We start from the raw sequence: 22543 nt of genomic DNA, 5'->3' as shown, positions 1-22543 counted from the left end.
ACCTACAGTTAGTAAAGCCATCCATTCATTACTCTGTACACCTTGATATACCACACTTCCAATCTCAATTATTTGCTTTTATGTCTGTCTGCCCACTAGATTGGACATTCCTTGAATGACTCATGCCAGGAACGTAGCTGGTACTGAATTTGTGGGGAGCAAAGAGAGATAAACGAATATATAAATGTCAAGACATAAGAATCTGTAGCTGCTAACTTAAATTTACGGATTTAGTGAAACTACCTCTCACAAGCTACCAAATCACAGTGCCACGGGGCCGCACGATGATCTCAGTGCCACACCGACACCCGGCCTGCCGTGTCGCAGGGGGATCCCAGACCTCTCAGAAAGAATTCGCAGACTGTCCGTGGAGGCGAATTCTCCCGGGGGACGAGCAGTTAGATGAGGCACAGGGCGGCCACGAGACCCTCCAGCCAGGGCAGGCGGATGACCCGCCTCCTGGGATTTGGCCCGTGACATGCCACGTCGCCAGCTCCGCTCTGAAAACCTCAGGCCACGACACCGAGCGGCCTCAATCCTGAGACGCCCAGGGAGCAGGAGCTGACCCTCTAGAAGCAAGATGGCGGCCTCTGCACTCCCCTCCTCCCCAAGAATCCCCTCCTGGTCCCCAAAAGAAAGACAAGGACATCGCGGTGCCGACGCCGAGATCCGGGAACCTCCGCGAAGCCCGCGGCCACTCCCGAGCCCCGGGGAGATGACTTCACCTCGCGGAGCTGAGAGAGCCAGGGGTGGGGCCGCCAGAAAGCGCAGACAGCCCTCAGCACGCAGGGGGCGGAGGCCCGGCAGCCTGCGCCCTCCGAGCCATTGTTCTGTGGCCTGGGCCAGGATCACCCTTCTCTCAGCCCGTGGACAGGAAGTCGCTCCCCAGCCGCCCCGCCCCGCTCCCCAGCGCCCCGGAAGTGATCTTCGCGGCGGCTGCTGCAGAGCCGCCTGGAGGAGGGTGGATCTCCCCAGAGCGAAGCGTCGGAGTCCTCCTCCTCCTCCTTCTCCTCCTCCAGCCGCCCAAGCTCAACCGCCACCCGTCAGACTCCTCCTTCGACCGCTCCCGGCGCGGGGCCTCCCAGGCGACAAGGGCCGAGTACCCTCCTGGCGGAGCCACGCAGCCTCGGCTTCCGGAGCCCTCGGGGCGGCGGACTGGTTCGCCGTTCAGGTGAGAGAGAGATGCCGGTTCGGGCCGCTCGGGGAGGCACTGGGGCCACCCGGGCGGTGGCGGGGGTGTGTCCGGGCGGCGGCGGGCCGAGGCCCAGACGCGGGGTTCGGGCTGCCGCGAGATTGCACGTCCCGCGTTCTGCCCTGGGACGAGCTGCGAGATGAGCTCGGCTGGAATCCGGAGCACCGCGTTCGCCGCTTTGGGCGAGTACGCCCCCGAGAGCGGGCGGCTGCGGCGAGGTCCCCTGCGCCCCGCAGCCCCTCTGAGTTGGCCTCGTCCGAAGGTCACCCCGCACAGCTAGTCCACTGCGCCCAAGTTCCCGCCCGGGCGGTGCCCGCGACCTGGGGCAACCCGCTGCCGCCGCAGTCCCCGCGCCTCACTCCGCCCCTCTCCCCTCCTTCCCTTTCTTTCCACTCCTTGCCTGTACTAGAGCAGCTGCTTTTTAAGCATCTCCGCCAGGATTTTTAAATTTGTTTTGTTTTGTTTTTTTGTTTTTGGCCAGTTAAAGGAATGGGTTTTTCAGACTTAAGTTATTAGACTCCCCGCACTGAACTGAATACCTGGCCTTGGGCGCTTGCACAGCTTTAGTCCATATTCAGGTAATCTAGCTTCTAAAATGAGGAAGAGAATGCATTTTGGGAGAGAGGTGTTTCCTCCGTGGTTTGTTTCTGAAAGATTTCCAGAAGTGGAAGATGTGATTGGCATGCTTTAGCCTGGGTATATGTGTGTAAGTAGACGGGGATGACGGCACACAGTGGTGGCAGTGTTGTTTCAGGATTTAGGGAGAATTAGGGAATTAACTGGCCTTTGCTCGGAAATCCGAATGTCCAGACTTGTAAGAGCTCATCCAAGTGTCGCTGAGGTAGTGTGTGAAGTCCCGTGCCACGCCCTACATGTCAAGCTGAAAAGCACCTAATTTACAAATTGTGTGGTGTGTATGAGGAACAACCTTTATAAAACATGTATCATAAGTTAATTTTTTCCAGGAAATTGCAACTTTAATCATGTTCCAGAAATTGGATACCAGATTTCATTAATAAACTCTTACAGTATGTTTATTAATGTATTTCAGTGTGCCTTAGCTCACGTTTTTCTGTCTCTAGTAATACAATATTATTCTAAACTGGCTCTTGTACTGAAATAATACACTATTATAAAATATTATCCTAAAGCATCGTTTTTTGACCTTGAATTTCTTTAGGGCAGGAGCCGTGTCACTGTTTCTATGCAGTATGCCTTGAACATAGAAGCTGTTCACACATTCCTGCAGTGAGTGAATGAATGTATAGGTTATCTCACAGTCACCATCCAGGAGTTGCTTATTTTATTGAGCTAGGCTGTTTGTTTTGTTTTAGGTTTTTGGCACATACAGACTTTACTTCAGCTTTACATTCTTCAGCAGAGTCAAAGAATTATTTGCCTTCCAAAACTATTCTCCTCTGAAAGATTAAAATTATATTAAAATTGTGCTGGGCATTATAATAACTTGTATTCCAGTGTTAAATGCTTACTATTTGAGCATATTCAGAGTTAGTAGGAAGAGATTGCCTGGTGATACACAGCAAGTTTATGTTTGGGGTTGATAACTGTAGCCTATCTTAATCAAAAAGAGGAAATTAGGAATTACCACTGTTTGGAAAACGTGATGCATCCCAGAATTCCTTATAGTGGTTCATTGTTCCCATGAATACATACAATCCTCTGACATCCTGATATGACCTTGGTATGATTTACCAATAGCCTCTTTCATATTTATTTTCCAAGATCCAGATTTTGGTTTCTAGTATGTTTGCTGAGTGTACAGTCATATGTATCATTAATTTTGAAGCAGTACTTCATTATAACACTTTCTTCACAGGGCTTTCCAAAGGAAAAGGGGCCTAATTATAGAAAACAATTTTGTCTACCATTTGTGATGGAAGATTTTTGTCTATAGATGGTTGGATTATTTTCACATTAGGGAGGTTCAATGAAGTGCTGATGTTTTCTGTCCTCTCCAAGTATCTCGTGGTGGTCCTGCACTGTTTTTCCGAGCTTAGCTTCTACAGAACATGAATAAATGTACCAGTGTCACTTCTTGTAGATATGTTTATTAGTGTAATAATGCAATCGTATTCTTTAGTAGATGAGTGGCAAGGACAATTATTTTTAAAACACTGGAATAAGAGGCTGTGAATGTTAATGAGGGAAAAGATCATGATTTTGAAGAAGAAGACAGTTTATGATTTTCATTGTTTTATAAAACCTTTTAACTTTTAGAGACTAAGAAATCGGAAGCCAGCAATTTCTTATCTCAGTGACATTACCACTATATAGAGGTTAGATTTTTCTTCTTTAATTCAGCAACCCTCTTGGTGATAAGAGTTCTCATCTGTTGATTGCCTGGCAAGCACTGTGATAAGAGCTTTACTTATATTATTTCTAATCTCCACAACACTTTTGCAAGACAGGTAGTTTTCCCATACTTTATTAAGGTAAATTGAAGTATTTGCCAGAGGCTAGGCACCTAGCTTGTGTGTAGTAGAGCCTAGATTTGAAAGTAACTATTTCTGAGAGCATTGAAATTCTTAACTGCAGTTAATCCTAAATGGCTGTGGAAAAGGCAATTCTGATTGAGCCAGAAACCGGAGCTTCTGGAAAGCGAAGACCCTGATTCCTCTCAGTTCTCTTGGACATCAAGTGTGGCCCGAGTTGCCAGTGGCCCTGGCCAGGTGGCCTCAAGCAGCAGCCATTCTTTTATATCTTCAGTATGCCTACAGATACAGTGTTATCACCTTCTATGTGTGCCATGGTGGAAAATGGTTGAGCATTGTTCCGTAGGTGTCCTGGTAAAGCATTTGAACTCAGTTCTGGTGTTTGATTAGTGCTTTTTAAAGTAACAGAATCATCCCTATTTGAGAGGAATGCCATAAATCTGTTTGTAGTGACCTTTTCTTGAAATCACATTGTTTTTTAGTTCTTTCACTAATGGAAATGGGGGAGAGCCTGTGGGGGACAGTAGAAAGGATGGTAAAAGAAGCATATGTGCTCAGTCTGTTTTTAACCATTTGAGACCATAAATCATTTTCTCTGGGTTTAAGATGGAAGCGTAAAGGTGGCAAAGGTGTTGTAATGGTCTAACTGCTATTCAGTGCTGGTAGAATTCTCTACCCTCTTTCTAAGCCTGTGTACTTTTAAAAATGCACTTTTAAATAGACTTCATTGAAGAATGTGTTCATCTCTCTCTCTCTCTTTTTTTTTTTAAAGATATACCTTTAAGTAAAGAACAGCTGATTATCTGACCCCAGAAGTAATAGTTATTCTGTTTTTTTCTTGAAGCCATCTTTCTTATTACCTTACCATATTCATAAGGATTTGGGTTGCCATATGGAAAAAAGGAAATTATAGTTCTATGGGTTTTTAAAAGATGTATGAGTAAATTTTAGATGAGAATTTGCATCTTTGATTTAATTATATGTGAAGGTGATGACTTAGTTTCTCAAAGTCAAGAGGGTAGTCTGTACAAGCCAAAAAAGGCATGCTTCCATAAAATGATACTCTTCTTAAAAGTCTTCACAGCTAGATTCCTATATTAGATGCAGTAGACATAACACTGACATACATAATATCCTTAAAGTCTGGGATCCAATTTTATTGCTGAATTTACTTTTGAAACTAAATGTCAGGATTTGATAATGTTATTTTGGACAGTAAGACACAGTTAGATTATAAAATGGCTTATATTCCCAGATTTATTGGGAAGGTGGACAAAGATCCCCAGTTTCCAAAATGTTATGATTGTGGTCATCTAAGCCACAGGATCTGTTTTTTTATGTAGTTGAGAAGCTAGCATAGTACTCTATTGAAAGTGGAGGTTGCCACACTGAGTGACTGCACACTGAGTTCAGCTGCCCTGTCTAGATATTCTGGATTACCACAGCAGCCTTCTAGCCTGTGGTTGGAACCCATCTGATCTTTTCCTATTCTTGCTTAGAACAATGGGGATATTCCTTTGCTTAAAATTTTCTTGTGGCTCTTTTATGCCCATTAATAAAATTCAAACTCTATTTATCCTTAATCTCATATACAGAACCTTCAAGATGTACTCCTTACCTCTCTTTTTTCCCCTTTTATCTTTCCTGTTTTTTTATTTCTTATTTTTTTTCTTACCTAACCCTTTAGCCTTATTTCTTTTCTTGGTTGATCTTCCTTTCTAGCAATACCCAGCTTCTGGAATGCTAGTATTTGTTTACTCAGTCCTTCATTTCCTCTTCCTGGAATTCTAGCCTCTCTTCCTTCCTCTAATCTCGGGTATATTCCTACTGGTCCTTCAGAACTCCGTTTAGGTTATACTTCTCCAAATAATTGTAATTAGGTTCTCTCTCTGGATCCCATCCCTCAAAAAAAAAAAAAAAGAAAAAACTTCAAGACTGGGCTAGTTGCTTCTCTTATGTGCTGTTATAATATCTGTTACAGCTCTTACTACACTAGAGAGAGTACTTTCATTGGCCTATTGTAAATTTCGTTGACAACAATCCAAACAATCCACAGTAACCTCATAACTATACACACACACATTCTTTCTCTCTCTTAAAGGCCTTCTTTGGCCATGGTGGCTCACGCCTGCAATTCCAGCATTTGGGGAGGCCGAGGTGGGTGGATCATGAGGTCAGGAGTTAGAGACCAGCCTGGCCAATATGGTGAAACCCCATCTCTACTAAAAATACAAAAATTAGCTGGGTGTAGTGGCATGCACCTATAGTCTCAGCTACTAGGGAGGCTGAGGCAGAAGAATCGCTTGAACCTGGGAGGCAGAGGTTGCAGTGAGCTGAGATTGCATCACTGCACTCCAGCCTGGGCAACAGAGTGAACTCTGTCTTAAAAAAAAAAAAAAAACTGGCTTTTTTCATAGGCCTTTATCAGTCAAGTCACCAGACTTTCTCAATTCATGGCATCCTTATTATGGCAGTAATTTTTTCCACAGCATCCCTAGGTCAAAAGAAACACCTGACAGTTGAGTTTATTAAGTAATTATGTCCGAACACCTTAAGTATTTATCTCCTAACAACTCAGTAGCTATGTGGAAAGACAATATACATAAACTAAAATCATTAACTTTAATTCTGAACTGCATAGTACTCTATTGTATGTACCATAGTTTTTTCAACTAATGTTCCACTTGAACATTTACGAAATTTCTAGTATTTTGCAATTACAAATGATGTTACAGTGAAAAACTTAGTGTACATATGTCTTTGTATTGTTGGAGATAAATCTTCAGGGTAAAAGCATATGGAAAGTTGTTAGATACCATCAAACTCCTCGTCCTATGGGGTTGTACTCGTTTACATTCTTACCAGCAGTGTATGAAAGTAGAGTGCCTGTTTCCCCACAGCCTCACCATCGGAGTGTTTTGTCAGCTTTTCAATTTCTGCCAATCTAATAGGTAAGAAATGATATCTCAGTGTAGTTTGCATTTATACTTCTATTACAAGTGACTTGAACATGTTTTCATATGTTTAAGGGCCATTTTAATATTTCTTTTTATTGTTCATATTATTTGTCCACTTTCTTTTTCTTTCTTTAATTTTGAGACAGAGTCTTGCTGGACCCTCATAGGCTGGAATGCAGTGGTGCAATGGTGTGATCACAGCTCACTGCAGCCTCAGCCTCCTAGATTCAAGTGATCTTCCCACGTCAGCCTCCTGAGTAACTGGGACTATAGATGCATGCCACCATGCCTTGCTAAATTTTTTTATTTTATTTTTTGGTCAAGATGGGGTTTTAACGTGTTGCCCAGACTGATCTTGAACTCCTAGGCTCAAGCAGTCTGCCCACCTCCACTTCACAAAGTTTTAGGATTACAGGCATAAAGCCACCATGTCAGGCCAATTTGCCCACTTTCTATATGACTTTCAGTCTTTTTCCCTCTCAGCTTTTAAAAGTTCTTCATATTTAAGAATATTAGCCATTTAACTTTGACATATGTTGCAGATATTTTTACCAAGTCATCTTTTGGCATTGCTTGTGGTGATTTTTTGCCATGCAAAAGATTGTTTTTGTATAGTCAAATACATTAAGTTTACTGCATCTGAAGTTTTAGTCATATTTAGGAAACTTTTTCTTACCTTCAAGTTATAGAGGAATTCACACATACTTTCTTCTAGTACTCATATAGTTTCATTTCTCACCTTTAGTTCCATTCAGAGTTTATTTCTATGTATGATATATGGAATGCATCTAATTTTATCCTTTTCCAAGTGACTATCCAGTTGCCCCAATTACATCTATTTTTAAAAAAAATTCTTGCTTTTTCTATATGCAGTTGGGTATATTTTATTCTGTTGGCTTATCTGACCATTCATGCACCAGTACCACACCATTTTAATCATAGAGGCTTTGTAATATGTTTTAATATTTGATAGGGCTAGTCCCCCATTATAGCACTTCCTCTTCCTTGTTTTCCTTGCCTTCTTGCATACTTTGGTTTTCTTTATTAGCTTTAGTATCAATGTGTCTAACTATGAAACAATTCATTGCTTTTTTTTTTTTTTAATTGAGACAAGAGTCTCACTGTCACCCAGGCTGGAGTGCAGAGACGCAATCTCAGCTCACTGCAACCTCTGCCTCTCAGGTTCAAGCAATTCTACTGCTTCAGCTTCCCATGTAACTGGGACTACAGGCGTGTGTCACCATCCCCAGCTTATTTTTTTTATTTTTAGTAGAGACTGGATTTCGCCATATTGGCCAGGCTGGTCTCAAACTCCTGACCTCAAGTGATCTACCTGCCTCGGCACTTCCAAAGTGCTGGGATTACAGGTGTGAGCCACCGTGCCTGCCCTCACTGCTGTTTTTATTGGGATCATATTAAACTTATATTAACTTATCGAGAACTGAGATCTTTTTTGTAGAGATAAGGTCTGCCTCCGTTGCCCAGGCTGGAGTGCAGTGGTGCCATCAAAGGTCAATGCAGCCTTGAACTCCTGGGCTCAAGTGATCATCCTGCCTCAGCCTCCCAAGTAGCTGGTAGTACAGGTGTGTGTCACCACGCCTAGCTAGATAATTGACATCTTGATGGTGTTGAGACATCTTCACCTAAAACAATGTTTTTTCGTTTTTTAAATTCTACTTTTGTGTCTTTGAGGAATGGCTTATAGTTTTCTTCATATAAGTTTTCAACATTTCTTGTGTATTTCTAAGCTATTTTATCATTTTTGTTTCTATTATAATTTTCTTGTCATTTATGCCTTTTTTTTTTAATTTTTTTTTTTTTTTTTAAAGATGGGGTTTCACCATGATGGCCAGGCTGGTCTTGAACTCCTGACCTCAGGTGATTCACCCACCTTGACCTCCCAAAGTGCTAGGATTACAGGCGTGAGCCACAGCGCCCGGCATCGTTTATGTCTTTTAACTGGTTATCCCTGTATACAAATAGTGTTGATTTCTGCATATTTTCCTACCACCTTGCAAAATTCATATTAAGTTACTGTGTTATCCTCTTTTGCATTGCTATGAAAGAATACCTACGACTGGGTAATTCATAAAGGGAAGAGGTTTGTTTGGCCCACTGTTCTGCAGGCTGTACTAGCATGACACCAACATCTGTTTGGCCAGGTGAGGCCTCAGGAAGTTTTTACTTACAGGGGAAGGCAAAGGGCTCAGCAGATGTGACACATGGTGAAAGAGGGGGTGAGAGAGAGGAGAGGATTCTGGGCTCTTTTAAACAACCAATTCTCATGTGAACTACTAGAGCGAGAACTCACTCATTACTGTGAGGACAGCACCAAGTCATTCATGAGGGATCTGCCCCTATGACTGAAACATGCCGCACTAAGCCTACCTCCAACATTGGGGATCACATTTCAACGTGAAATTTGGAGGAGACACACATCCAAATCATATCAATTACTTTCATCATTGCTTCTCTCAGACTTTCCAGATACACTGTCATCTCATCTGTAAATAGAGTTTTTTTTCCTTCTTTTCCAGTTTTTATATGTTTAACTGTTTATCTTATCTAATTGCATTGACTAATATATCCAGAACAATATTAAATAGCAGTTTAACAGTGTCTTTAATAGAGGTACTGATTACTTCATTGTATTCACCATGGATATACAAATGTGTACTTTTCAACCTAGATAATAATTTAGTTATGTGTGTACCTTTCAAGGGTTGCATACAGTCCTTCGCAGTGTCTTTAAGGGATGCTTAAGGAGATTGACTGGGCGTGGTGGCTTAGGCCTGTAATCCCAGTACTTTGGGAGGCTGAAGCTGGCAGGTAGCTTGAGCTCTGGAGTTTGAGACCAGGTTGGGTAACATGGTGAAACCCCATCTCTACAAAAAGTACAAAAAATTAGCTGAGCATGGTGGTGTGTGCCTGTGGTCCCAGCTACTTCAGAGGCTGAGATGGGAGGATCACTTGAGCCCGGGAGGGGAGGCTTCAATGATCTGAGATCATGCCACTGCACAACAGCCTGGGTAACAGGGTGACACCTTATCTCAATTTTCTTAAAAATACATTTTAACAAAAGATACTTAAGGAGTTGGATGTAGTGAGAGGCAGGAAAGTTCGACTTTCCTAGTGCCTGGTAGCAAAATACAGTGCTTAGCATGGTAACTGCTCCATGGTGTCTCAGTTCATATAACCAGTCCTGAGTTTTCTTGCTTCTCTACACAGTTCTTCTGGATTTCATTATGTTCTTTCCCCAACTAGTTATAAATTCCACAGGGTGACCTCCTTTTCCATTCTAGGCTAAAGCTGTCATAGGTCTATGAAAATCTAGGGATTCCCTTTCAGCCTTCATAGTCTTAAGTGGTGTCTGTGCTTTGCGGAGGAGCAAGGCTTGCTTTGTATTGTTATGGTGGTGCCTTGAGTTCTTGGATTTCTAGGTCATATAGCAAGGTAGATGTATTAGTCTGTTCTCACAATGCTATAAAGACATACCGAGACTGGATAATTTATAAAGATAAGAAGTTTAATTGACTCACAGTTCCACATGGGTGGGGAGGTCTCAGGAAACTTACAGTCATGGCAGAAGGGAAAGCAGACATGTCTTACATGTCAGCAGATGAGAGAGAGAAGGGGAGAGAGAGAAAGAGAGTGTGAAAGAGAGAGCAAGAGCGAACGTGTGCACACAAGAGCAGGAAAAACTGCCTTATAAAACCGTCAGATCTCGTGAGAACTCACTATTATAAGAACAGGAGGAATGAAACGGCCTCCATGATCTAGTCACTTCCCACCTAGCCCCTCCCTCAACAGGTGGGGTTATGGGGATTACAATTCAAGATGAGATTTGGGTGGGGACCCAGCCAAACCGTATCAACAGGTTTGTAATTAGATGAGTTTATCCACTTGCAGGGGAATACTAGAGTACACAGCTGTCAGTGGTTCTTGACAAGTGCGTAGGGCATGGGACATCTGGCTTTGAGGCAGTTCTTTCTCCAGGTTTTATTTATGCAGATCCAGTCATCTGGCAGGAATGATGTGTTGGTATGAAATCAGGTGTTGGTCCAGCATCCTGCACATGTTCCATCCACATGGCAGTGTTGGTTGTTGCACACCAGTGCTCGGTCTCCTAAGTTCTGGAGAGAGTTTTCATTTCACTGCCATCTAATTTATCCAGAAAGTCCAATTAGCATATTTTCTGTAGATTCTTACAATTTCAAGATTACCAGGTCACTGTGTGAACTCTCAGACCACATCCTGTTGTTTTTCTCTGTCATTCTTATATTTCTTCTCCCAGGAGGGCAGGGTGGTAGGATATTTATTAACTTATTGCCCAATATGCTAATGAATTTCTTCCTAGAACTCCTTACAACTCTCAGTCCATGGCCTGTTGTCTTTCTTTGCTGTCCCAGGAGTGCTGGTAGGTGGAGTATTTAATGATCTCTTCTTTTCCCTAGGTTGAGGAGCCCTCACTTACCTTGGTCAATTCCTTGGTCCATTCCATCTATCTATCTTCAGTTTTCCTGCAACTCATATCACCTTTTTCTTTCTGGGCCTTGCTGCCTCACTGGTATGAAATTCAGACGTGGGTGGGGCAGAGTTCGGGGGTTTCCTGCCTTGAAGATCCTCAGATCTTGGCCTGTGGTAAGGCAGCTACCCTGATGGCAGGCCTCAGCAGGAGAGTGATCTTTTCTGTTTTTGTTTTTGTTTTTTTTGTCTTATTTCCTCTGTCCACCCCCCACCACTACCATTTTTATTTTGAGGAAAATCTGTCTTCCATCATCTTTCTGTCTAAAATATTTAGTCTGTAATAGAAAATCTCCATCCCCTGAAGTCTTAGGTTTCTGGGACACCAGCCCTAGTCATTTAATGCGTGAATAATTGGTAACCTTCCCACTACCCTATTAATCTCCAAGGTCTTCCTGTTTCTCATGTCTATATAATACAGCTAAGACAATTCTCTGTGCCTGCTACTTCATTCTTATTTGCTGCTTGTGATTTTCAGTAGCTTTCTTGGTCCCTAAGAATAAAATAAAACTTGATCATTTGCTCTGCTTATTTATTTTTATGTTTTGTTTTGGTCCAGTTCATAAAATCCATTCTTTGTTTTGTTGAAGTTTCTATTTATCTGGTTATAACTGCTTGACTTTTGTACATTCCTTGATTGTTTATATTTCTTAGTCTGTGAGTTGTCTTTATTTCCTTTGCTTATTTTTTTTTTTTGCAGTGGGGACCTGAATCTTTATAATAACAGATTTATTGAGATATAATTCACATACCATAAAATTTGCCCTTTAAAATGTACAATTTGGCCAGTTGTGGTGGCTCACGCCTGTAATCCCAGCACTTCGGAAGGCCAAGGTGGGCAGATTGCTTGAGTCCAGGAGTTCAAGACCAGCCTGGTAACATGTCAAAACCCCATCTCTGTAGAAAATGCAAAAAAAATTAACCAAGCTTCTCTACAAAAAATACACAGAAAAATTAGCCAAGCCTGGTGGCGTGTGCCTGTGTGTAGTCCTAGCTACTCAGGAGGCTGAAGTGGGAGGATCACTTGAGCCCAGGAGGTAGAGGTTGCAGTGAGCCGAGATTGTGCCACTTCATTCCAGCCTGGGCAACAGAGCAGGGCCGGTCTCAAAAAAGAAAAAAGTACAATTTAGTGGTTTTTAATATAGTTAGAGTTGTGCAATTATCACTAATATCTAATTCCAGAACATTTTCATTACCCTCAAAAAGAAAGCCATACTCATTAGTTATCAGTCCTGATTTTTTTCTGCCCTTCGGTTCCTGGCAACTACTAATCTATTTTCTGTCTCTATAGCAGTGGTCCCCAACCTTATTGGCACCAGGGACTGGTTTTGTGCAAGACATTTTTTCCACAGACTGTGGGAGATGGGGAGGCAGATGTTGTTGGGATGAAACTGTTCCACCTCAGATCGTCAGGCGTTGATTAGATTGTCATAAGGAGCACACAACCTAGATTGCTCATGTGCGCAGTTCACAATAGAGTTTGTACTCCTATGAGAATCTAATGCTGCCACTCATCTCACAGGAGTTGGAACTCAGGCAATAATGCTTGCTCACCCTCCGCTCACCTCCGGTCGTGCGGCCCAGTTCCTAACAGGCCACGGACCGGTACCAGTTTGTGACCTACGGGTTGAGACCCTGCTCTACACACTTGCCTATTCCGGACAATTTTTGGATTCCATAAATGGAATCATACAATATGTGGCCTTTTGTGTCTGGCTACTTTCACTTAACATAATGTTTTCAAGATCATCCAAGTTGTAGCATGTGGCAATACTTCATTTGTTTTTATGGCAGAATAATGTTCCATTGTGTGGGTATGCCATAATTTGTCCATTTATCAGTTGATGGACATGTGGGTGTTTCTACTTTGGGGCTTATATTGAATAATGCTGACATGAACATTGATGTATGTGTTCTTGCATGGATGTATGTTTTCATTTATCTTGGGTGTATATACCTAGGAGTGGAATTGCTGGGTCATATGATAACTTCATGTTTAACCTTTTGAGGACTGGCCAGACTTTCCTAAAGCAGCTGCACCATTTTACATTCCCACTGGCCACGTATGAGAGTTCCTAGTTTTTCTACAACTTCACTAACAGTTGTTATTTTCTTATTTTTTTTATTATAGCCATTCAAGTGAATATACTTTCTGTCTTCCTTCATTTGCTAGGATACTTTGAGCTCCCCTATGTGTATGAAGTTATCTATATTTTAGCATATCATATATGTTTTTTCTTCTTAGATCTCCAGTGCCAAGAACACTTTCTTTATTGTAAAAACTATAAATGTGACTTTTTGTTTCAACTTCCAGGTGGACTTTCCTTTTGATTCATTAACAAAATTTCTGTTTTCCATTTGTGTATTATGCTAGTTTGTTCTTACACTGTTATAAATAACTACCTCAGATTGGGTAATTTATGAAGAGAAGAGGTTTAATTGAGTCACAGATCTGCAGACTTAACAGGAATTATGACTGGGAGGCCTCAGGAAACGGAAAGCAAAGGGGAAGCAAGCACATCTCATCATGGTGGAGCAGGAGAGAGAGACGGGGGTCAGGGAAGTGCCACACTTTTAAACCATCAGATCTCCTGAGAATTCACTATCACTAGAACAGCATGGGGGAAACCATCCTTATGATCCAGTCACCTCCTGCCAGCTCCCTCCCCTAGCATGTGGGGATTACAAATTGACATGAGATTTGGGTGAGGACACAGAGTCAAACCATATGAGATGAGTTTCAAGCTATCAAAACATTAAATTGTTAAGAGCGCACTGTTAAAATTTGTGGTGTAGCAAATAGAATGTCTAAGTGTAATGAAGGGGAATTATTCATAATGAATACTGACATTGTCTAAGTGAATTGTTAGTGTTAGCTTTGGCTATGAAATTGAGGAGCCCCAGTTATAGCCAAAGTAACCCAAAATGATGCTAGATTTAATCCTATATTTCTGTTCCTATTAACAGGAAGGTACAAAGTGTGACTAATTTTTTTAATAGAACCTGCACTTTTGTATATATTATCTCATTTGATCTTTATGTCAGCCAAGAGATATAGAAAGGATAGCTGTTCTTCCACATGGGAACATTTATGGACCTTCATTCACCAGTTTTTTTTAACACATCTATACCTTAAAGATTTTAGCACCAATTAATTATGTTGCTTTGACTTAAATAATATTTTAAAAAGTATTCCTTGACAATAGCATTTTCATAAAGCTTTAACTGGTTCAGTCTCTGAATAATTATTTTATACTTTTAGTTTCCATTTGTTCCCTCTGTTAGTTTCTGTATATTAACACAGGTGGACCAAAAAGATGACAGTATTTACACGCCAACTATGTGCTTCTTTCTAAATGCACAGAGAACTGTATTGGTGATTCCTTTTACATTTGGTTATGGTTTAAAATGAGAGTGCTATTTCTTCCCAGCTTTTTTTTTTTTTTGAAATATTTCAAACCTACAGAAAAGAGCAACATAGTATATTGAATACCTACATACCCTACACCTATATTCACCAGTCACCAATTATCATTTTGGCCATATTTGCCTTTTCTGAGTATGGATGCTTTTATTTATTTATTTATTTATTTAGAGCTATTTGAAAGTAAGCTGGAGAAACTTCACTTTTGTGTACTTCAGCTTGCATTTTCTGAGAATAAAGGCATTCTCCTGCATAATACTATTGTAACACCTAAGAAAATTAGTAGTAAGTCCATAACATCCTCTAGTATCTAATCCAGATTCAGATTTCCCAGTTGTTTCCTAATGTCTCTTTTTTTAATTTTGTTTTAAGAGACAGGATCTTATCCTGTATTTACGCTGAATGATCTGTCACCTAGGCTGGGATGCAGTGGTGTGATCACAGCTCACTCTAACCTCGAACTCCTGGCCTCAAGTGATCTTGCTGCCTAAGCCTCCTGCATAGCTGGGATTACAGGAGTGTGCCACTTGTTCATAAATTTAGAACAACATTTAGTGTCAAGTCACTGATTTTTCTAAGGGTAGAACAGGGGTCTTCGTAGATTTGCCCTTTCTGGATGGTACGTATAAATAAAGTCATACAATATGTGGGGTTTTTTTGTGTCTGGCTTTTTTTTTACTGAGCATAGTGTCTTTCTGGTTCATTCATGTTACGGCATGTGTCAATAGTTGTTTCTTTTTTGTTGCTCAGTAGTATTCCAATCTATGGATATGGATATAACACATTTTGTTTATCATCATGTCTCCCTGCAGTCTTGACCTCCTGGGCTCAAGCATTCCTCCCACCTCTGCCTCCCAAGTAGCTAGGACCACAGGCACGTGCAACCAAGCCTGGTTAATTAAAATTTTTTTTTTTGTAGATATGGGGTTCCCCCTGTGTTGTCCAGGATGGTCTTAAACTCCTGGGCTCAAGCAGTCCTCCCCTTTGGCCTCCCAGAATGCTGGGGTAACAGGCATGAGCCACTGTGCCCAGCCCATTTTTTAAATCTGTTTATCAGTTGATGGACATTTGGATTGTTTCCGCTTTTTGGTTGTGAATAATCCTGCTGTGAACATTCATATACAAGTCTTTGTGTGGACATATGTTTTCATTTCTCATGGATATATGTCTGGGAGTGTAATTATTGGGTTGTAGGGTACATTTATGTTTAACCTCTTAAGAAACTGCCAAGCTGTTTTTCAGAGTAGCTACACATTATTTTGCATTTTCACCAATGATGTTTCAGGGCTTCTGTTTCTCTGCATCTTTACTGACAGTTGTTATACAGTAAGTCCTCACTTAATGTCATAGGTAGGTTCTTGGAAAATGTGACTTTAAGTGAAATGGTGTATAACAAAGTCAGTTTTACCATAGGTTAATTGATATAAACGAGTTTCTACAGCATATTTCTGGTCACGAAAACATCACAAACTTCTAAATCAAGACCCAAAACACTTCTAAACATTGAAATAAGTGTGAGCTATACATACATACCTTTAAGAAAGATTGATACAAACAAGTAAGATTATTACTTACTCAGTTTTTGGTGAATCAGTGAGTGTGACAGCAATTGCAGTGGTGGTTGGTCAAATCAAAGAAGAAACCTTTACAAAGTGAAAACTTTAAGGAGCACTTTCTGCCACCGTGCAGTTCAAAAAGAAATGGTGGCGATATGCACATGTAGTCACAGCTACGTGGAAGACTGAGGCAGGAGGATCTCTTAAGCCCAAGAGTTTGAGGCTGTAGTGCACTATGGTTAAGCCTGTGAATCGCCATGATTGCCCTCTTAACCGTGGCAACATGGTGAGACCCTGTTCCTTTTAAAAAAAAAAAAAGAGAGAAAGGGAGAGGAATAATCACAAATACAGCAGGCTTTCTGAGCACTTTTATACCATATCCTGTGTTTTCATGCATTTGTCCAATTATCATAGACTTTATAGATTTTTATTTTTTGATAATTTGTATTCATTTATTTTCCAACCCACTTTTTCCAGTTCTGGCTCTTGGATGGTGAGAGCCTGTTTTGGCAACTCAGGGAACCTGGCTGGAACCAACCTTGGACAGGACACCGTCCTGTTGCAGAGTGCCCTCACACACATACACCCACACTCACTCAGACATGGACAATTTAGACCTGCCCATGAAACTCTCATGCATTTCTTTGGAATGTGGGTTTTTTTTTTTTCCTTATTTCATTAAAACCAAATGACATTGAACCAAGCAATATCATTTGAGGACCTGCGGTAGTCTTTTTTGTTGTTAGTGTTTTTCTATATTATAACCATTCTAGTGGATATGAAATGGTATCTGTTTTTTTGTTGTTGTTCTTTATTGTTTTGAGACAGGATCCCGCTCTGTTGCTCAGGCTGGAGTGCAGTGGTGAGATCTTGGCACACTGCACTTGGCAGCCTCAACCTCATAGGCTCAAGCAATCCTCCCACCTCACCTCAGCCTCCCCAATAGCTGGACTGCAGGTATGTGCCACCACTCCTGGCTAGTTTTTGTAGAAACGGGGTTTTGCCATGTTGCCCAGGCTCATCTCAAACTTCTGAGCTCAAAGGATCCACCCTTCTTGGCCTTCCGAAGTGCTGAGATTACAGGCATGAGCCACCGTACCCAGCCTGAAATGGTGTCCTGGTGTGGTTGTTATTTGCATTTCCTTAATAACTAATGGTGTTCAGCATCTTTTCATATGCTTCTTGGCGATTCATGTATCTTCTTTGGTGAGATGTTTAGTCAGATCTTTTTCCTGTCTCTTTTTAAATTGGGTTATTTATTTTCTTGTTATTGAGTTGTAAGAGTTTGTATATTACAGATTAAATCTTTCATTACATATATATGATTGGCAGATATTTTCTCTCAAAGAGTGCTATGTTTGGTAATGATGTTGACCATGAGTCTTTCTTAATGTGTTCTAATTTGCCATGGGATTCTCTTGGAGGGTTGAAAGATAAGCTAAATTTTCTGCTCTTAATTCTTCCATGTATCTATTAATAGTATTGAAGCAGAGTCAATTAAAGAAAGATAGTCACCTTTATCTTCATTCAACAATTAAGCAGTGAGAAACTCTTCCCCTTTGAACCATGCAAAGCAAATAGTCATACTGTGGGTATTAGGACTCTTTCAGTTGTAAGAACCAGAAATCCAGTTCAGCAAAACAGAATTTTGCCTTTTTTTTCTCTCTTCCTCTGCTTCCTTCTCCATTTTACTGGCAGACTCTCTTCATCAGGAATATGTCCACCTTTATCCCCAGATTCATTTATTTCTAGCTCAGCAGAGACAGTCTTCCGCACTAGCCCTACCAGAAGAGCCCAAGAAATGGAGCGCTTTGGCCAGCTTGGGTCTCATGCCTTGCTACTGAGAGAAGTGGAGCATCCTAATTTAGTCTTGTTGTGATGGGGTAAGGAGAGGAAGGGGTGCTGGGCAGACAAATCATATGTCTGCTTCTTTATAGGTGTTGTATCATTTTTGCCTATTCTTACGAAATTAAGCCAAAAGTAATGAATAGAAGGTTAATATCTGGACTGTTTTTTAAAACTCACATTTATTTTCTGATTAATTTTAACACTAAATCAGGTTTTATTAATAGCACCCTTTTTGTATCGAAACAAACACATGTGATATTTGGTTTATGCTAAAACATTCCATACATCTTCCCACCTCCCGGGGAAGAGAGGAGACCTATATCAACAATGATAACAACTTGATAATTGTGGCTGACCTCCCCATCTACCCACTTCACATGGACTTTCTTTTTTTTTTTTTGAGACAGTGTAAAGAGTTTGCTCTTATTGCCCAGGCTGGAGCACAGTGGCATGATTTTGGCTCACTGCAACCTCTGCCTCCCAGATTCAAGTGATTCTCTTGCTTCAGTCTCCCGAGTAGCTGGGATTACAGGTTCCCACCACCATACCCAGCTAATTTTTTTGTATTTTTAGTAGAGGTGGGTTTCATTCACCATGTTGGCCAGGCTGGTCTTGAACTTCTGACCTCAGGTGAGCCACCATGTCTGGCCGGACTTTCTTTTATATAGTTTTCTTTAGCTCTTTGAGTGGGGTTATGACCGTCTTGGAGTTCCTACATTCCTACAGATTGCTGAAATCAATTTTTTATAATTGGTTTACTTCCCCTCTGTGTTCATATATTTGGATTCTCAAGCTCTGTCAGTGTCCATATGTTATATGATTCATCTTTGAAGTGATTTTTGTTTTAAGTAAGGATAATTCCCAGTTCATTTTCATGTAGTTGGCTATATAATGTGGATGATGGTGGTGTTATTGTTACAGTTTTTGTGATTTTCTTGCTCAAAAAAAGGAAATAATTTTTATCATTTGAAGTGCTTCTTATCTAAACCCTTAGTAGGTAGATATAACTGGAATTTGTTCATGTAGTTGAACAGATATATTTGGATACTGTGTGGAACTTACATTTCTTCCACATAGTACTTTTCGGGATTTATTTTGGTATGAAAATTAAATGCAAAATTGAAAAATTCTGGCTTCGGATTATCTGTATAAAATGTATCATCTGTCAGAGTTGGAACATACTTTAAAGGGTCATCTTGTATGTTTTTTCACCCAGAAGGGAGGCTAAAGATCACCTCTACCCATCTTAGTTCCTCAGTTGAGACAACCTCTGTAACAAAAGGCAGTTTATAGAAAAACAAGCAAAGTGGCCAGGCACGGTGGCTTATACCTATAATCCCAGCGTGTTGGGAGGCCGAGGAGAGCGGATCACAGGGTCAGGAGATCAAGACCATCCTGGCCAACACAGTGAAACCCTGTCTCTACTAAAAATACAAAACATTAGCCAGGCATGGTGTCACACGCCTGTGGTCCCAACTACTCGGGAGGCTGAGACAGGAGAATCGCTTGAAACCAGGAGGCGGAGGTTGCGGTGAACCAAGATTGTGCCACTGTACTCCAGCCTGGGCAACAGAACGAGACTCCATCGCAAACACAAAAAAACAACAAAAAAAGCAGGTTTATTAATGTGTGCAGCAGACAACACATGGGAGAAACCTCGGTGAAAACTAACTCAAAGCACAGTGGCTTAGAGCTCTGGTTTATATAACAATTTCAACAAGGAACAATAAATGTGTGCATAAATGATAGGACAAAGGTAAGGGTTTTAGGCTTCCATGGGTGGGAAACAGTGGAAAGGTAAAGATATGGGGGAAGAGTGAAGGAGTAGGATTTGTTTGCAGATTGCCCTGGTGCTGTTTCTGGGCTGATGAGTCTAGAGTTGTCTCTAGTGTACTACAGAGAATTTATATCCTGCCTTTAGGTAAAAAAAAGGAGAGGATAGAGAGAGATTTTCCTTGGTGTCTGCCTCTCAGTTTTCTTCAGCTAAAAAGTAATTTTTACATCAAAGAGGCATATTTTGGGGTAATATATTCTGATTTGCGTCACACTCTTTACAAAAATCCCCTCAAAACTATCCAGCCATTAGCCATTAGTAAACCTTGTAGTGATATTGTGGAAGTCGTCTTCATTTTTGGATGTTTAGATTTAAAAATATGTCCTCTTTAAACTAATTGTTTACTATGTTTCACAATAATGAACAATTCATTATTGTGACTTCTCTTTGTTCTTTGGTTTGCTATCTGGAGCAGCATTTAGTAGACGTATTTTTAAGCACTTGTTAAATAGCGCATCTGTTGACAAAATTGAAAGTGACCATTTTATATATACCTTTCTTCAAGTAATTGAAGCTGGCAGTCGTAAAACTTTCCCTCTGGTTTCCCAAGTGGTCTGCCTGTTCAGGCCACACATCATTCATTTCTCTAGTTAGTTTCTAAGCCATCCTGATTACAAACTTCTGAAAATAACACTGTAACATTCACTTACTTAAGTTCAAGTTTTACAACTTAAATATGAAACACACAGCCTAGGCATGGTGGCTCATGCCTGTAATCCCAGCACTTTGGGAGGCCAAGGTGGATGGATCACGAGTTCAAGACCAGCCTGGCCAACATGGTGAAACCCTGTCTCTGTTAAAAATACAAAAATTAGCTGGGCATGATGGTGCATACCTGTAATTCCAGCTACTCAGGAGGCTAGGGCAGGAGAATTGCTTGAACCTGGGAGGTGGAGGTTGCAGTGAGCCGATATTGTGCCATGGCACTCCATTCTAGACAACGGAGTGAGACTCCATCTCAGAAAAAAAAATATGAAAGGCAGGAGGAAGTTATGTTACTAGAATCTGTAGATTTCCTTCTGTTCCCATAGCCTGACCTAAGCAATTTAAGATTCATTATTTACATCTAATTATCCAATACAACCCTGTAAGGCAGATGAGGAAAGTTAAGACTGTACCATTAACAATTAGGAAGTAAAGTTAAAACAAACAAAACACTTCTGAGCATTCATATAAATGCCAGAGTCATAGCACTAAAGGCTATTATGTATCTGATGCACAAGAGAATAAATAGGTCATCACCCAGAACCTACTTGCTGCTCTTACTTTATACCAAGTAATAAACTTGATAGTTTACTTCCAAACAAGTTTTAAGGGTGAAAGGATGCTGCTGCAGGCAGGCACATAGGCAGTAGTGATCAGGAGGTGACAACTATGCAAGGGAAGAAAGAAGCAGAAAAAAACAGCTGGGCAACAGTGGCTCATGCCTCTAATCCCAGCACTTTGAGAGGCTAAGGCCTGAAATGTCCAGATAACAGTTGCTTTCTTGTAGACTTGGAAATAAAATAAGATTGTATTACTACTGAAATACTTTGTTTCATCCTTCATCTCTTTTTTCTTCAAACCCCAGCTGTTCATTTGGTTATTGTTTTGCCATAAACAGAGTACTGCCCTATATTCTTAGTGGACTTAAACTATTTAATCTCATGACATCTTTAAATCTTTGATGCAAATATTGACAATTTGTTCTTCAACCAAAAAAGATTAAATGTATAATCCAGAATATTGATGCTGTTATTTCTTGATTATTTAAAACCCAGAAGTAATGCTTGATCACTACCATTGAGACTGAAAAGTAGTAATCTTTTCTATGTTTTTAGTGAAATTTTAGGTACTTCATTTTAAAAAGTTTTGTTGTGCAGTATATATGTCACCACATGACAAATTTGTGCAAAATTGTAGGAAACCCAAGTTCTGCTTATAAGTTAGTTTTTCCTCTTTCTTTACATTGATGGATTAAGCTGGTTTGATGTAATCAGACTTTTTGTTGACTTTCCTAGGCGTTAAAAGTGTGAAGTATCTTTTGGTTTAAAATATTGAGATTATAGTTGTAACATCATCCAGGTTCAGAACTTAGTACTCATTGTTTTTTCCAATTTCATGTCAGTGTAAAGTATTATCACTAAAAATGCTTAGGACAAGGGTAAACAACAGCAGGGTTTTGTAGCTTATTTTTGTTATATTAGTCAATAAACCTATTTTGTAAATTCTGTGTGACAGTGTGGAAGATGGGGGAAGAAGGGTTCAGAAAAAACATTTCCTTTTTAAGGTAGTCATGAAAGTAATTTTGAGATGCAAGTGGTTACTAATGTGTGTTTTCTTAATTCTTAAACTGGGACACAATGGCAATTATGGCCTCATAAATGAAATGAGAAAGGGAAGGATAATAGTAATTGAGGGTTTTTTTCCTTTAGAAATTATATTTTGGTTTTCCTTTAATATTTGAAGCTGATAAAAGTCCATTTATTTTCAGTAAAGTATAAAGGAAGCATAGAACTTTTTAGGGGAGACAGTATGGTATAGTGACGTGAGCATATGTCTTGTTTAATAAAATGTTTCTTGAATGAAGAAACACCTGCTATTTGCCAGGCACTGTACTAGGCAAATAATTGGGACCAACACTTAACTTAGGCTTAAGGAACAAGGAAAGCTTTCCTTAGTGACCGCAGGAGGACGAGTAGGAATTTGATAAAGGAGATGCATCGGGTTGAGTTGGACATTGAATGTTCAAAACTAGGAAATAAAATTCATGCCA

The 22543-nt window shown here is 40.5% G+C and overlaps 1 protein-coding gene across 1 annotated transcript in view; it reads left to right on the top strand.

Moving 5' to 3' along the window:
- The first annotated feature begins 931 nt into the window (after positions 1–931).
- The window catches only part of RALA (RAS like proto-oncogene A), an 80703-nt gene continuing 59091 nt past the window's right edge, over positions 932–22543 (top strand). Inside the window, exon 1 of the mRNA XM_012473578.3 lies at positions 932–1171. The gene's annotated coding sequence lies outside the window, so the exon portion shown is untranslated. The remainder of the gene's footprint in view (positions 1172–22543) is intronic.

This window comes from Aotus nancymaae, unplaced genomic scaffold (assembly GCF_030222135.1).
Source record: "Aotus nancymaae isolate 86718 unplaced genomic scaffold, 86718_ANA_hifiasm-v0.15.2.pri h1tg000065l, whole genome shotgun sequence".
Classification (NCBI taxonomy): Eukaryota; Metazoa; Chordata; class Mammalia; order Primates; family Aotidae; genus Aotus; species Aotus nancymaae.
The sequence above is the reverse complement of the archived record's forward strand: the minus strand, read 5'-3'. Positions and strand labels throughout refer to the sequence as shown.